The following is a 17,896-nucleotide window of genomic DNA, read 5'->3' as shown; positions in this document are numbered from 1 at the left end:
TCTGGCCCCACCCCTGCCATTGTAGTCCCTGCTGGTCCCATCCCCATGCTGCTCCAAAGAATTATGGGAACTGTAGATTGTTAAGGGTGCTGAGAGTAATTAGTAATGTGAGAGTAATTAGTAATGTGATAATCTTGCATTTCCATTTCTTTCCAACATATGGGAATAAAATATTTACTTTATTATTACAAGTGAGAGTTACTATTTCAACACTACTGTGTAGCAATCTCCTCTCAACATGAAATTTAAAGAAAATCTACGCATCATGTCCCATATAGTCTCCTGGATATCCATTGGAATTGTTATGTACTGAAGTTCTCACACTGGGCCAGCAGGGGGATACTGTAGATAGTTTTCACTGAGGTCCACATATGCAAATAAGGAATTGAAAGTGACATTCAGTGATTGGCTAGTTACAGAAAATTGTTACTGTTGCATTGTAGTGGAGCTCTATATAAGCAGGCTGGCTGAACCCTTCAGTTCAGTTCTGTTCTGGCCTGTGAATAAACAAGAGCTGTTTGAAGAATCACTGTGTCGTCTGATATGTTCACCCACAACTTAACAGGGATAATTCTGCCTATATCTTGTGCATAGTTGTCCTTTATCTGTTGCAGTCCTGAATCAAATTGTAAAAGCGTTTTACAAATATTTGATAATAGACAGTCCCTAGTCTTTGTTATTAACCTGTCAGCTTGCTTAATCAGCACTTAAAGTTTAAGTACCTGCTTACTGGTACCTAAACAACTCAAACTAAGAGGGATTTGTTTCATTTAATTCTTTCTAAATCTCAGAATACGTCGCCATCCTATCTTGATGTATTAAATTTTCATACCTACAAAAAGTACACACACACCCAATATCTGAAAATGACTGGTCATATTTCTTTCCAGCTCATCACAAATAATGAAGTTAAGAGAGTTTAGCAGAAGATAGGGATTTTCTGGCAGCTTGATCCTTGGAGGACTACTAAGAATTGTCTAGTTTCACAATCATTTCAGATTCCTTTACAGGCAACGAAACTTTCCACAGATAAAATGGTTGCTAAACTGCTTAATATATTAAGTTAATGGCTTTTCCATTCTATCTTTACTTTGTGCCAGCCAATAAGATGACAGAGTAACTAGTGGTCATGGATATATTTAATTTTATATACTGGTGCAGTCTTTTAGGTTTTTGTCAAATAACTGGAATATGAAAAAGTGCTCCGTCTATTTACCAAAAATTAAAATAAACAAAATGAAAGTAATGCCACCTCTGCATTGCCTGTCACATTGATCTCAGATGCTCGGCGAACATGTTTTTGAAAACAGAAGGTCTTGGGTTCAATCCCTGGCGACTTCAAGCAGGTTTGGGAAATGCCCCAATCTAAACTAGGTTGACCAATGGTCTGTCTTAGCATGAGGCAGATCCTTAGTATGAGGCAGACTTAAACCTGGTAGACTATGGCCAGGATTGCAGTTTTCAGGTTAATATCCAAATCTTTAATGGGTAGGATAACATCTCCCACTCTTTACAGCCCAGTAAAAACATTTGGGATTTGTCCTTACCTCAGAGTTTGGTAATGCATGCTGATTTTGTCATGCCAATTAAGTGTATTTGAATTAAGCAAAAGACCTTTTCCTTGTGAAGGTAAAGGTAAAGGGACCCCTGACCATTAGGTCCAGTCGTGACCGACTCTGGGGTTGCGGCACTCATCTCGCTTTATTAGCCGAGGGAGCCGGCGTACAGCTTCTGGGTCATGTGGCCAGCATGACTAAGCGTCTTCTGGCGAACCAGAGCAGCGCACGGAAACGCCGTTTACCTTCCTGCCGGAGCACTACCTATTTATCTTCTTGCACTTTGATGTGCTTTCGAACTGCTAGATTGGCAGGAGCAGTGACTGAGCAACGGGAGTTCACCCCGTCACGGGGATTTGAACTGCCGACCTTTCAATTGGCAAGTCCTAGGCTCTTTGGTTTAATCCACAGCGCCACCCGCGTCTCTTTTCCTTGTGAAGGAGAATGCATATTCTTATTCTGGAGAAAAACGGGTAGCAGGCAGAGATTGTTTTGATAGCACCAACTCTTGTTTCACTTCAGAAGGTATAGAGCTATACCAGACACCTCATCAGGCAAAATCTTGTGCCAAACATCTAGAATTTTATTTATTTTAAGCATCTATCTATTAAAAAATGTATAAATGGGCTTTCAGCCTGGTTTAGCTTATGAATGGGTGAGGTGAAAATGTAGCTTCCCCTAGCTAATTCAAGGCATGTTAATTTACAGTGTATCCCTATGCATATCTACTCAGAAGCTACTCAGATGTCTACTCAGAATGAACTTATTCCCAGCTAAGTGTGCCTAGCAGGGCAGCTACAATGTTCAACAGGGTGTTTGGGGATGTGAATTAGAATAAACAATTACTTCCCGTAATGTCAAGCTTATGTACGGACATTACAGAGTGAGTGGTGTAGTGGTAAATTTGGAAGTGCAGGAATTCATCCTGAGAAGCCCCTCTTAGAGTAAAAGAAATGCAAGTGGCTGTGTTGATCTATAGTCACATACATCCCGCCCCGCCCCCGCCCCCGCCCCAAGCAGCAATGCAGTACACAATTTCCAATTTATTAGGATCAAAGACTTTCACTGAATAGATGTTTATAGAATAAATTCGCCATGTAAAAGAGATTTAACAAAAGATCTCAAGCCAACTGAAATGCATTCTTTAGGCTTTCAGTTGGTCTTTCTATGCAAGATTGTTAGCATTTCTAACAGTGACGAGCGAAACAGTGAAGCAGGAACCCCATCTAAGAAACAGAAAGAGCTATCCAGTGTCTTCTTGTTTAATTTCCGTACTCTCCACATTCACCCAATGCTCATCTGCCACAAACTTGAAAGCCTCGTTATCTCCTGATCCATTTACCAGTACAGCAAGGAGGTTCTATCAATTGCCGTGGTGCTCTGGCAGATGACATCACCATTTCTCTGTTCTAGAGACAGCCCTGGAGCTGAGCTCCCTGCTGTTCCCTCTTCGCTATGCCACAGTACAAAACACAGAAAGTAGAGGCTGCTCAGATTGCTTTCGGATAAGAGTATTTCAGCTCCTTTAATAGATTAAAAACGCTTTGGAAAAGCTCGAAACCCATTCGCCGCCATGTTATCTTTTTGCTCTGTAAATAACCTAGCAAAGAAAACACATCCTGTGGATTTCTTTTTTCTTATTTTAATTTAAGGAGGTGTCTTTGGGTAACATTCTCATGACTCCGCACCTCTCATCTTGACCTTCTGCCCCAGGTTCTGGTGACAGGAAGTCAGTTGGATTTTGGAGGGTGGGTTTCGATTTCAGAGATGCTGCTGCTATCCAAGAAAGCAGGCAATTGATTGAGGTCAGCAGGTCCCACACATACCTTCCTCTTTGTTTTCCTGTCCTCCGGGGCAGCAGCTTTGAATAACAACTCTTCTCTTCTTGTAATTGAGGACATAAAAATCACTCTCAGAGGCTCAGATCCTGGACTTTACAAGCCATCTTCTCAGCGGGCCCTAGACTCCAGCTATTGTGCCTGTTTCACATTGTGCCTTTATATTCTTGACCCTGCTGCAGACTGTAATCAAGACCAAGTCCCATTGTGCTAAGAACCACGCAGAAACGTAAGAAGCCGTGATCTTTGTCTCAAAGGGAATAGTGCTGAAGGTAATCAGGCGGAGGAACAGGGACAAAAGGCAACCTAGAAAGCAACATTTGAGCTGCTTTTGCCGGGCCACCAGGTAGCAGCATACACATGGCTCTCACATTGTTTGTCCTGCGGTGAATCACAAGAGTTTATGCTTCAAGAGGTCCAGCCAAATTCCCACCAGTCTCTCCTGTTTAAATCAGTGGGAGATGAAAGCTTCACTTTGGGTGAATTGCTGAAGTCAGGACTGGTTGGGGGCATAATAGAGGTTTGTAAAAATTATGCATTTCACAGAGAAAGTGTCCAGAGAAAAGTTTTTCTCCTTCCCTCATGAAATTGGAACTTGTGGACATCCACTCATCACATAGTTCAGCTGTGGAACTCCTGTAGGAAGCAGGGGCAGCCTACAAAATGGCCACTGTGCCCTCGCATGAGAAAACAGGATGTCCCATTTCCCGCCCGGGACATGTGTGGGGTATGCTCTTGTACTTGGGTCCTGTTTGCAGGTTTCCCCCAGTCAGTGTCGGAAGAGGATGCTGGCCTAGATGGGCCACTGGCCCTGGCTTCCATGAAGTCACTTGAAGGTTTGAATGAGTTGTATGCATGAGTACAAGTTGTCCATAAAACTGGAAACAAGTTTTTTTCTCTTCACTTGTCCCTACAGCGCTCTCCATTTGCATGCTGTTGTGCATGTGTAAGCTCTGTAAAACATCAGCTGAGCTCATGGAGGCCAGGAGTGGGAGCAGCAGCAGCAGCAACTACCCTGATTCCTCCCTCCACAAATTCATCCAACAGTGTGTGTGTGGGGGGGGGGGGAGAGGCTTACATCCACTGCAAATTGAGTTTCTAATTCACACCGGCAAATTTATCAAGACCCTTTTTCTTTTTATTTGCAAATACGTATTGATTTCACTATGAGCGTTTCTTCCTCACTCATCTTTGAAACCAGGCATTTGTGTTACAGTAAATGCAGCAACCTGATGCTCTGAAGATAAATGGGCCTGGTGAGGGCATGCCATATTTTATGGGCTATTTTTGTCCTTGGCTATGACCTGAGGTTGTTTCAGAGCCAAAGACCACTAATAATCTGCACGGAACACATTAACATCCATCTCCTGTAAGCTCAATAGTGAGTTGTTTCTTGTGTCCCAAGTCAAAATGAAACATATATGGGTTTCTTTACACATTTATACATATTCCATATGGAAAGAGTCAACAATGCAAGCCTCAGAAATTCCTCTCTTTGTATGTAAAGTGGACATATTTGCTGGAACTTGCAAGAGAATGTAAAACAGTTTTAATGGCATATTATATGCAACTCGCATTTATATCACGAAGCTCCATCTCCCATCAAAAGGAGAATGAAGAGAACATTTATTTTATTATTGCAATTATTTTGTTTACTAGAATTTTCCAAGGGAGAAAACATTTCTGAAAAGCTCTGAGAGGGTCTCTCTCTCTCTCTCTCTCTCTCTCTCTCTCTCTCTCTCCCTCAGTGTCCTTGAGTTCCCTCTAACATGTGGGAAATGTCTTTAACTCTTTATGAGTGGGTGGAAGAAAGATCAGCATTTGGGAACAATTTGGTTCAGAAACCCCATGTGGCTAAATCAATAGGTTTTGTGCTCCAGGGCTTACAATCAGTTCCCGCTTGATGTTCTCAAACATGCATCTAAGAGATGTTTCCTGGAGGGCTTTGGGGCCCCCTCTGCCCTGTGAGGCAAAAGGAGCTGTTTTGCACAGCCAAATTCCTCAGTGCACTCTCATGCACATAGGTGGGCAGAGGTATGGAGGAAAGCTTGTGGGAACTTAGCTGTAATGCAGGCGATCATCTGCAAGTTTAAGTAGGGCCACAGTGATAAAGTAGTTGCCAACTCGCGAAGGATGCTGCCTAGTGCAGCCTTCTCTCAACAACGCTGTGAGGTAGATTAGGGTGAGATTGAGTGGCTGGCCCAAGGTGGAGTGGAGATTTGAACCCTGGTCTCCCAGGTCCTAGTCCACCATACTAGCCACTATGCTACACTGGCGAGTTCCACAAATCTACATTTTAAAAATACAATAAATTACAACACAATCCTATGTATAACCTAATTAAATTCAATTAGACAATAGCCAACATTAAGCAAGCAGCCTTCCACTCATGTAATGGAACTTCCCTTTCCTCTCCTCCCCACAGAAATCCATTTCCCTCAGTGGAATTGGGGTCTGGCAGCACTGGAATCCATTCCTGGAACACTAAACTACTTGAAATGAATTCAAATCTCTAGGCCTGGTGAGCTGCGCCCAATTTAAGAAGGATATTGGCCAGTTGGAATGTGTGCAGTGGAGGGCGACCAAGATAACCAAGGGTGTGGAAACCAAACCTTATGAGGAATAGGTGAAGGAGCTGGGTATATTTAGCCTGGAAAGGAGGAGACTGAGAGGAGATATGATAGCCATCTTCTAATATCTAAAAGGCTGTCACACGGAGGATGGAGCAAGCTTGTCTTCTCCTGCTCTGGAGGCTAGAACCCAAACCAATGGATTCAAGTTACAAAAAAAGAAATTTCAACACCAGGAAGAACTTTTTGGCAATAAGAACTGTTTGACCACAACAGACCCCACCCCCCCATGAGAGGTCGTGGACTTTCCTTACTTGGAGACTTTAAAGTGGTGGTTGGATTTGTCACGAATGCTTTAATTGAGATCCCTGCATTGCTGAGGACTGGATTAAATGACCCTCAGGATCCCTTCCAACTCTGCAATTCTGTGATTCTACAAGGGTATTTATAGAATGCATACAGGAAGTGCAGAAACATTTAATCGTTCATTTGCCTTTCATAACATTAAAATGCACTTTATTTGGGTATGTGAGACTGTGTGTGATATTTTACTGCAAGCTGCTTCCAGTACAGATGAAGTCTTTTATGAAACATGTCCTAGAGAAGGAATGAATAAACATTAACCAGCAATTCTGACTTTCCTTAAGCCTTTTCTACACAGCTATCTTGCAATTTATGATTTGATTTTTGGAAAAAAAATAGGATTTCTTTATTAGGCAAATGTATGCATAAAAGAGTTCATCAGTCAAGAGTACCATAAATGTTATATACATGCCTATCCTTCAACTGCCCCCCCCCCAAACACATTTCCACTGCTATTATGACTAATCTGAGAAAACCTGCTCTGTTGGCATTTGAAGGACCTCTGCTATCTTTTCAAACTTAAATCTGCCAAGTGCTGACACAAAATCTAAGGTGGGATGAGACATCTAGATTTTAATGTCTTTCAGAGCATCTGGGATCTTTAAAACCAAGAAAGGCTTTATGATTTATTACCTTTAATTGTCTCACACGGATGTTAGACAGAATAGATTGTTGCAAGAAACCAACATAATGCAGATGTCCCACTGCTGACACTTTGCAGGAGGGAGTATTTCTCCCATCTTTTGGAAATAAATAATTTTTTTAAAAAAAAATCTTATCTTCCCTCATTTTTCATGACACATTTTTTTCTTTTACTTTTGTCCAGGTTTGGAGAGACATTTATGGTCAAAACTAAAAGCAAAGCTGCAGAGCTAACTTCCTTGCAGGCACGTTCAGTGCCCCAACACCCTGCACAGACTATGAACTCAACAGGAAACCATCCCACAAAGTCACTCCATTCTGCTGTGAAAATAGATTCCTCCATGGGGGAGTCGGGGTCTTCCCTTGTGCATTGCTGCGGATACTAATCTGTATTGGATGCTTACTGTGCTCCTTCTAGAGATTTGCTGGCCTCACAGGAAATGAATAGGCACAAAACAAGGATAGTCAAATCAATCAATTAATGCTTTCTTGTCTACTCATTTTCCCAACTTTTTCTTCAGATCACTCCGTTTCTGAATTAGTTTGATTTTTTTTTTAAAAAAGCACCAGTGTACAAATATTAATATGCATTTTCAAGCACATTTATCCTAATATATGCCACTTTCCTACACATTTTTTTGATTTAATATATGGACGTTGAAAGCACTTTTGCTTAATGTAATAAATTTATTATTATTATTATTTATTTAATTTCTATACTGCCCTTCACCTGAAGATCACAGGGTGGTTCATAACATAAAAATGCAAAATGAGCACACAAAATACATAATAAAAAAGAACAAAAGCAAACCAATACCCCCCAAGCCATTTGCATATCATATCATGATTTTTTTTATTTAAGAAGATCTCCTGAAAATTCATAAACATTTTAGCGCACTGCTTCCCTAATATACACTTTTTTGCAAATACATTTTCATTAATATAATGCATTTTGCATCTTATTTTCGCTAACATATGCACTTCTATGCATACTTTACCCCAGTATACACAGAGTTTTGCACGTATTGGCTGGAGAACTGCATTGAAAGATTCAGATGGGTGAGTTTTGAAGGACAGCCCTCATTGTGCATCTTTTTTCAGAAAGTGTGAGATAGGTTAAGTTCTCCTTTAAATGTGAACTGGATCAAATTTCTCCCTATCCCTAACTCATACCCCATCTTGTTACTATCATACTAGTAGTAGGAATCACAGGTGGTAAGAAAAATATCTGCACGTGTGTGTGTGTGCGCGCACACACACACACACACACACACAAAATGCAACAATATATTCTCTGAAGCTATTCTCTTTTTACATCATCAAAGATGATTATGTATGAATTCCATTAGGGTCTACTGCCATGTTGTCGTCATAGATGATATAATGGTTACAGCAACAGCTGAGGTTACAGCAGGTTACAGCAACAGCTGAGGCGACATTTTTCCATCTTTGCCGCATTAAGCAGTTGGTCCCTTACCTTTCCCGCCCCGATCTGGTCACAGTGATCCATGCGATGGTCACCTCCAGGCTTGACTACTGTAATTTGCTCTACGCGGGGCTGCCCTTGAAACTGTCCCACAAATTCCAGCGGGTGCAGAATGCTGCAGCGAGGCTCCTCATGGGGTCCCTGCCATGGGAGCATATTCACCCAGTGCTTTACCAGTTGCACTGGCTCCCGGTGCAGTATAGGGTCAGGTTCAAGGTGCTGGTCTTGACCTTTAAAGCCCTTTGTGGCTTAGGGCCCTCGTATCTACGGGACCGCCTCTCGTGGTATGCCCCGCAGAGGACCTTAAGGTCCATGAATAACCATAGTTTAGAGGTCCCGGGCCCTAAGGAAGTCAGACTATCCTCCACCAGTGATGGCTCCGACCCTTTCAGTGATGGCTCTGACCTGGTTGAATGCTCTGTCCCATGAGACTAGGGCCCTTCAGGATTTAACCTCCTTCTGTTGGGCCTGTAAGGCAGAGCTATTCCGCCTGGCCTTTAATTTGAATTCAGCCTGATCTTTTATTTCCCTTCTCTTCCCTCCCCCTCCGCATTTATGAAGATCACCCGCTCTGAAACCCCACAGCTAATTCTCCCCCGGCCTCCTCGCTGGCCCAAGTAGGACCAATTCAGCCAGCTAGCCCTGGGGATTGTCTAATGCTTATTTCCCCTAAATTTATTTTTAAATTTTATTGTTATTCATGTTTTTATACTGTCTTTTATGCTGCTTTTATAATTAAGTGTTTTAAATTTGTTGTTAGCCGCCCTGAGCCCGGTTTTTGAACTGGGAAGGGCAGGGTGTAAATAAAAAATTATTATTATTATTATATAAATAAAATGGTTAGAAAAAGCAGCTATCTACCATACTGTCTTGAAATCATTGATTTCTCCTGCTGCGCTGTGTCCTGCTGAACTCGGAAACACTGAAGAGGCAGCAGAGTTTAATTATTTGGATCACCATGCAAAGATAAAGCCAAACCCCATACAAGTTCTCCTTTCCAGACTGCTTCCTGTCTTTCCAGGCCAGGATGAATCTTTGGCTATCCTAATGCAGCTTTCCAGCTACTTCAGGACATCAGCCAGGATCTATGGATGGTTCAGTTACGGAATAGGGATTCTGCCCAACTCTGGAAAAGGTGGATTTTGATGAACAGATGACGGAGCCAGCCTTTGCAGATTTGGGGAAGAACAATAGCCAGACTTCAACAGGCAATGGTTGAAGCCCAGTACGTTGACACAGGTGGATGAGGACTTTGGCAATCTATATCAGCATGCATGCCTTGAGGCTGAACCTGGAAAGGCATGTCTGTGCCACCCTGGTCTGGAACTCAAAGTATTGTTTTTAAAAATAACAATGTTATTTATTTATTTACACATACATACATACATACATACATACATACCCCACCTTTTAATGGCTGTTGGAGGAATGCTGTTAACCTGAGACTCATCTACACTCATCAATTATATCATTATAACTGCGTTATAATATGTGATACCAGATGGCACTGTAGAGCCAATTGGATTTTCCATTAAGAGCTTTTATAGTGTGTTTTTTTCTGTAGCATTTTTTTAAAAACCTGTATAGATCCAGCCCCAATAAAAGTCCACATGAGACTGTGAGGCTAAAGCAGCTCCTCTTCTACCTGCTACTCTGATGGGTAATTGGTAGAAGCTGGGTCTTTTCCCTCCTTCTGAGTAGAGCCTTCTTCCTGGGTACAGCTATGATCAGAGAGATATACAACACAGCAAGATATATGGTGCAGATATACGGCAGACTAACAAAGAATCATAGAACTGTAGAGCTGCAAGGGAACCCTTCTCCTTGCAAGTGTTGGCTGCTTGTGTATATACTTCCGTTTCTTATACATGACTTTTTTTACATCTCCACTCATCTGTAAGGTGTAACCACACCAGTGTTTTTAGGTGCTTCCCACTTTACTTTCTTATTGGGAATGCCTGTCTTTGTGCCTTCAATATTTCAGTTTTAAGAAGCCCCCATCCCTTCTCTTTGAGTATTTCTGACCATGGGATCTCACCCAGTAGTTCCTTAAACTTTTTTTGAAATTGGGCTTCTTAAAGTCCAGTGTGCATGTCTGACTACGCTCAGCTTCCCCTTGCCTCTGTATAATGAAATCCAAGAGAGCGAAATTGCTTCCTCCCAAGGTTCCCAGTACTTTCACTTCGTCAATCAGTTCCTCTCATTAGTGAGGACCATGTCCAAGAGAAATGACCCCCTTGTTGCTTCTTCCAAATTCTGGGAAATGAAATAGTCAGCGAGGCAACTGAGGAATTTGTTGGACCTTACATTCTTGGCAGAGTTTCAACAGATATCAGGGTAACAGCATTATAAAAGCAAAGACATCACCTTGCCAACAAAGGTCCGTATAGTTAAAGCTATGGTTTTCCCAGTAGTGATGTATGGAAGTGAGAGCTGGACCATAAAGAAGGCTGATCGCCGAAGAATTGATGCTTTTGAATTATGGTGCTGGAGGAGACTCTTAAGAGTCCCATGGACTGCAAGAAGATCAAACTTATCCATTGTGAAGGAAATCAGCCCTGAGTGCTCACTGGAAGGACAGATCCTGAAGCTGAGGCTCCAATACTTTGGCCACTTCATGAGAAGAGAAGACTCCCTGGAAAAGACCCTGATGTTGGGAAAGATGGAGGGCACAAGGAGAAGGGGACGACAGAGGACGAGATGGTTGGATAGTGTTCTCAAAGCTACCAGCATGAGTTTGACCAAACTGCGGGAGGCAGTGGAAGACAGGAGTGCCTGGCGTGCTCTGGTCTATGGGGTCACAAAGAGTCAGACATGACTAAACACCTAAACAACAACAATGTGCTCTAGGAAGGCATCATCCAAGTCTTCAGTCTGGCTTGGGGGTCTATAGCAGACACCCACAGTAAGGTTACTGTTGTTCCCCCCTCCTACAATTTTCACCCATATACTCTCAATCTGCCTCCCATGCTCCAAGTCACGGATTTCTCCACAAGTGGGATTTTTGAAATTTACTAACACTGCCTCTGGGAAAAAAAATGCACAAGGGTTTCCATCTTCCTATCTGCACCATCAGGGATAATGCCAGCAGAGCAGCAGGAAAATGCATTTCAGGCTATGGCCTTAGAGCAAGCAATCTTTTGCTTCTGGATGATGTGGCCTCCATGGGAAGCTTTGTTTATCTCAGATAAACTCAGCTGCACCCTGCATTGAGGATGAGGCCTCTTTGTTGACCTGCATGCAAAGAATTCCACGCAGAACCTGTATGCTTCTATTTCAAAAAACCTAAATAAATAAATAAATTTGAGGTTCAAGGGTTTCCATATTCCTCTAGGGCAGGGATGGAGAGCTTTTTCTACAGCCCAATAGCCACATTCCCTAGTGAGCAACCTTCTGGGGGCTGCATTCCAGCAGTGGATGGGGAATGGAAGCCTAGCTTCTGAAAATTGTTTATACTTGTAGATCTGTCTCCCATCCACGCAAGCAAGAGGCTTTATTAGAGTTCAGGGACACACCTCAGCCAGCCAAAGACCCGGGAGAGGAGACTGAGCAGAGCTGGTGAGCGGTATGGCCCAGGGGAGTCCTGAAGTCCAGACAGAGAGGCCTGGGGGGCAGCATTTGCTCCCCAGGCCTGAGGTTCCCCACTCCCACCCTATGGAATGTGGCTTGCTGGAGCCATTTGGGATTATTTAGCAAGCACAGTCCCTTTCCTACAAGCATCTGGGAGGGTGAACTTTTGCCATCTTCTTGTCTCCTGATAAAATATCTGATTACCTTCTGGCCTGTTCCAACCCAACAATATTTATCCCCGAGGGCTGTTTCCCCCACCGCCTCCCTCTGGCCAAATAATATTTTCCTATGGAAATAATTGTGGGCCAGAATGTTCACATTTATTGAGCAGACCACTTAAAACACTTGCCAGGGCTTTAATGTTTTGCGAGTTTGTGTGTTCCTGAGACGATGGTTATCACGCAGGCGGCCTCTGTGCGTCCACTCCGTCTCCAAAATGTGATTTTCAATTTAGGTCACTTTTGGGGTTGCTTTTCTCCTTTGGTTTTGCTAGTTATTAATGTTTCCAGATTTCTGAGTGGTGGAGAGAGGATGGTGAGCCTGATCGAGATGCTCCTTGCTGTAACAGATCAAGGGTTTATCTAGTCCATTGTCTTGTTTCCAACACCAGCCATCCAGATGTCTAAGGGGGCATATAAGCAGGGCATCACAGTTAGGAATGGAGAATACTGTCACTTTCAGTTCTCTCAGTTTCTCATTTGCCTAATCTTTTTTTCCAGTTTTCTACATTTCTACAACTGTTTCATAAAAATCTACTAGCATTTTAGTGCAAATTTATCCTGATACACACATTTTGGTATGCAGCTTGCCCTATCCTAAGGCACTTTTGTTTGCCATTTTCACTAATATATGCATATGTGCACAAACTTGGCACTAGTATGTGCATTTCTGTACGTCCACAGTACTTTGCAGGAGAACTGCATTTGAAGAATGCTGAGAAGTGTGTATTTGTATTTCAATTTGTCTACTGCTTTGTATAGTGTGAATTAGCTTAAATGTGAACTACCTCTTTCATTCCTAATCAAAGCAACCCCCTTCTCCCGTCACACATTTTCAGCATCTTATAGTCAGAGATAAACATGGAAGTCCTTTTTTGTACAGGATGTTTTTGCCATTTGAGCCATGTAAAGACCCACACCCAGGGAACAAAACATTACAGTGTGGACTGTTCCCATTCAAGGTTCTTGCCAGGCACGCCCTTTTCTAGGATACTCCATTCAGTTTGCCCCATCTTTAGTTTTTTGCTCCTCTGGAACAGATGCTCAGCAGTCATTGCCCACTTTGCATGCTCAGTCCTCACTGGAACATTTTGGGATTTCCCCCTCCCCAGTTAAGATTTTTTCTCTTAGGTTTTTTTGTGTGGAGGGGGAGGAGGAGACAGTGTCATGCCTCTGACAGTGGTGCTGTGCTAATCAGAATGGGGCTGGGATATGGGGAGGCAGCAACAGTGAAGTTGGGGGAGCTTCAGGGTAGCAGCCCACAGGCATTTGCACTTACTGGGCTGCAAACACCCCACAGTCCCTCACACCATGCTGTTGCTTCATTTCCTTCCCAATGAGCACAGCACCACCACTGGCAAGACACCGCCACATGCATGCCCTCCATAGACAGCTGCTGTTACTACGCAGTTCAGTGTAATGGTTAGAGTGTTGGACTAGGAGCTGGGAGACCAGAGTTCAAAACCCCACATGAGGTGACTTTGGGCCAGTCATTGTATTTCAAAAACCCAATCTACCTCACAGGGTTGTTGTGAGGATAAAATGCAGAGAGGAGAACCCTGTATACCCTTGAGCTCCTTGGAGGAAAATGATCACACACACACACACACACACACACACACACACGATTATTGGGATTCCTTAGGTATGTAGGAAAGGTGATTGTTTTGCGTGGACAGGCGGAGTCCCCAGATCCCGAGTGGTCCCCCCCGTCATGTGGAATAACGACTCTAGACAACGTGCTATGGGATTAAATTGGCCACAACTTTATTAAATTTCAAATGTGGGTAGACCTTGGCTCAGGCATTGGGCGTTCTCCCTCCCCTGTCCCCAGCCGGGGACCTAGGGAGCATCAGGGTTATCCAGTGTGTGTGTGGGGGGGATGGGCCGGCTCTGGAGAACATATGTTCAAGCAGAGATAGCCGCCCCCGTTACGCCGCCGCAGGGGAGAGCAATGACGACCTTTCGGCGTACGGCCAAAGCCTCCCTTCAAAAACCCCTTTAACGGGGAACCCTGGTATCGCCACCGCAAAGAGGAAGATGGACTAAAGGATTCCGCCCAAGGCCTGATACCGCCAAAGTTGTGACGTTTTGCTACAGGAAAGGCGAAACCTGCCAATGCAGGGAAATTCCTTTCCGGCCCTTTAACAGCGACCTTATCGTAGCAGCGCCCGCATACCTGTGGAGAAAGGTTAACCTGCAAAACCTATGAAGAAAAGTTAACCTGCAAAAGAAGACATTAACTGAGGGTGGGTAGGGTGGGAGAAGCTCTGGAGCCAAGTGAGGATTACCAGGTAAGATCCACCCTCTATTGTGTGGGCAGGTAATCCTTCCCCCTACCTGGCCTGGTTTCCCTGGCAACGCTTCCCCCAGGTGGGATTGGACAACTCACTGGGGTAGGCGGGGACCTCCAGGTATCCCACCTGAGGGAAGGCAAAGCCTATGCTGATGGGGCCACTCCAGATCCAGGGCTGCACGCGTCCACGCAAAGGGCGCCCCCCGTTTTAAGTGGGGAGCGGTCATTGCGTGGACAGGCGGAGTCCCCAGATCCCGAGTGGTCCCCCCCGTCATGTGGAATAACAACTCTAGACAACGTGCTATGGGATTAAATTGGCCACAACTTTATTAAATTTCAAATGTGGGTAGACCTTGGCTCAGGCATTGGGCGTTCTCCCTCCCCAGCCCCCAGCCGGGGACCTAGGGAGCATCAGGGTTATCCAGTGTGTGTGGGGGGGGGATGGGCCGGCTCTGGAGAACATATGTTCAAGCAGAGATAGCCGCCCCTGTTACGCCGCCGCAGGGGAGAGCAATGATGACCTTTCAGCGTACGGCCAAAGCCTCCCTTCAAAAACCCCTTTAACGGGGAACCCTGGTATCGCCGCCGCAAAGAGGAAGATGGACTAAAGGATTCCGCCCAAGGCCTGATACCGCCACCCGAGATCGCAACAGAGAGGAGAACCCTGTATACCCTTGAGCTCCTTGGAGGAAAATGATCACACACACACACACACACACACACACACACGATTATTGGGATTCCTTAGGTATGTAGGAAAGGTGATTGTTTTTTGGGGAGGGTAAGGAGACCATTCTAACATGGCTCCTTCAAGCAGGCTGAAGACAACTTTCTCCACGCAGCATGAGTGTATCCATCATTCTTGATTCGGAGGATGATAGTTTATTATTTCAGCCTAATTAAAATCAGTTGGATTCTTTAATTCCATATCTCCACCCCCACCCTCACATCTGTTATTCATGGGCAACGTAGCAGTGGCACGTGGCAGAACTGGAACTCAAAGAAGATGCACCAGGGGACCAAAGAAAGCAGATTTGTATTCTGACACGCTCTCACATACTCGCCAATGGAATTTCCACGAGATCTGGCTTCACTGAAACGAAGCAGCTCCTTTCTGCAATCTCCCTGAAGAAAACAACATCACTGTATACAAGGAGCTTCCGTGTTGCCAGCATTCCAGCTGTCTCAAAGCCACAGCATTTAACTCTCTCCAGATGTAACCCTTCAGCCCCCCACCCCCTTATTACAAGATCATTCTCCTTAAAAATAATAAAAGCATGGAAAAAGGTTTCGGCAGGTGCCGATCAACATCAGAGTAGAGAAGTAGATGGTTCCCCCCTTTTCTCCGCATGTGTGATCCCCCCAAAAGAATGCTCCTCAAGCCACTGCCCCATTTTGCCCACAAGGCCTCCTAATCTTGAATAGCTCCGTAAGAGAGAGAAAGAGAGAGAGAGAGAGAGAGAGAGAGAGAGAGAGAGAGAGAGAAGGTCCCCTGTTTCCCATTGAAAGAAGTGTGCTGAAAAGGTTATAGCTGCAGCTGTCAATTTCCATTGATGGGAAGGAAGTAGCCATCTATCAAGAACATCACTCTTATGTAGAGAGTTCTTGTGGGTTCAGAGGCTTCCGTGCACTTACATTCTCATCTTAAGATGGGAACTGTGTCATTTTGTATGGAAGCATTTAACTTTTTCCAACTTGGGTTCATTTATGATCCCTTTTGGTTCAGGTGTGTGTGTGTTAGGGGGAAGCCACCATCAACAGGCTGCTACCATGTATTATGGAACTGAGTGGCCTTTTAGCAGCATTGTACTAAATCTTGTGCTTCCCACAGACATTTGGCTGGCCTCTATGAGAACAAGGATGCTGGACTAAATGAGCCGCTGGCCTGATCCAGCAGGCTCTTCTTGTGTTCTTAAAACAATTATTTGGGAGCTCCTTTTGAACAAATACCAGGAACATAAGAAGCTGCCTAGTACTGACCTAGATCGTTGGTTCATCTAACTCAATGCCTGGCAGGCAGCAGATATCCAGTGTTTCATAGAGGGGTCTGTTTCAGTCCAACTTGGATGTCTTTAAAGGAGGATTAGACAAATTTGTGGAGGAAAAGCTTATCAGAGGCTATAAGCCACGAAGCCTGTGCTCTGCTCCCACGATCAGAGGAGGTATACTTCTGAAAACCAGTTGCTAGAAAGTACAGGAGGGGAGGGTGTTATTGCTAACAGGCTTCTCAGGTGAAAACAGGAAGCTTGGCTAAATGGGCCATTGACCTGGTCCACCAAAGTTTTCTTATATTCTCATGTACAGTACTGTAATGCCATTCACAGATCATGTAAGGTAAGCCAGAAGAGCCGCCTCCTTGCTTTACTTGCAATGTTTCATAGTCCTGATATTTACAGCAAAATACCCAAAGAAAGAAACAAAAGGTTTTCCAATGCTGATAAATAACAACAAGCAAAAAAGCATGTTCAGTTTCACAGCTTTGGTGTCTGAACTACCAACCCACAGGGCTGTTGTGAAGACAAAATGGGGGAATCGAGATACAGTAACAATATACACAACCTTGAGCTCTGGGAGGAAAATCAAGAAACAAATATACAATAAGCTACGAATATGTGCAGTTTCACAACTCTCAGAAATATATATTTGAAACACTTTGTCAACCTTGATAAACAAAGAGAAATTATTGTGTTCAAACACAGTCAATAGTCATTTTAACTTGCAGCAGCTTTGAGATGCCCAGATATTTTGTGGCTGCATTTGTGGAGACATTTTGTATTTAATATTTTTGCTTTATGGTTACTGCATATTAACAAATAGCATCCCAGTTAAGACAAACAGACCAGTAGTGGCTGGGTGGGGGACTGTAATATTCCATTTTTTTCTGAGGAAAACCCTCATTTATTTTCAAAGTGAGTTACTTTTCAGTAAAACCTACCAAACCCAGCCAGTTTCATTTTATTCTTTAAAGGCAGCACATTGTGTAAATGAAATAATGGGGACACAAGCAAACTTACCGCCATGATCTCCTCCATTTAGCTTCTCCTGCTGCTTTGCAAAGGGCCTCTCCTGAGTCTCAGGTGGGGTGGTCAACATTCCTTCCTCTGATTGCTTAGCAACAGTGATTAAGTGACCTTAGCAACAGAGGCCTACCTAGGCTCCCTTGCACCCTTGGTATTGGTGTCCCTTGAGCCCTTGGCAAGGAGAGTGGGTGGGTGGGTGGGCTGGCTTCTAGACACCCCAAACCAGGGTCGAGAGGTGGTTGGGCAGACTCAACCAACTCCTAGGTATGTCCCTGCTTAGCAATGGTGCTGCCCACGGAGTGCCAAAGCCTTAGTGATATCTCACATATTGTTTTAT

The 17,896-nt window shown here is 44.0% G+C and overlaps 1 long non-coding RNA gene across 2 annotated transcripts in view; it reads right to left on the bottom strand.

The window, feature by feature from the left end:
• Positions 1–17,694, bottom strand: part of LOC307200061 — a 37,162-nt gene extending 19,468 nt beyond the window's left edge. The window contains exons 1-2 of one of the 2 annotated variants that reach the window (XR_013832314.1): positions 17,554–17,601; positions 12,324–12,584 (exon numbers count right to left, since the gene is read on the bottom strand). This is a non-coding gene — a long non-coding RNA (uncharacterized lncRNA). Of the gene's footprint in view, positions 1–12,323; positions 12,585–17,553 lie in introns of those variants that run through there. The other variant, XR_013832313.1, reaches the window with a different exon arrangement.
• Positions 17,695–17,896: the final 202 nt, after the last annotated feature.

Source organism: Podarcis cretensis, assembly GCF_951804945.1.
Source record: "Podarcis cretensis genome assembly, chromosome: 12".
Classification (NCBI taxonomy): domain Eukaryota; kingdom Metazoa; phylum Chordata; class Lepidosauria; order Squamata; family Lacertidae; genus Podarcis; species Podarcis cretensis.
This window is presented reverse-complemented; position numbering and strand designations above follow the sequence as displayed.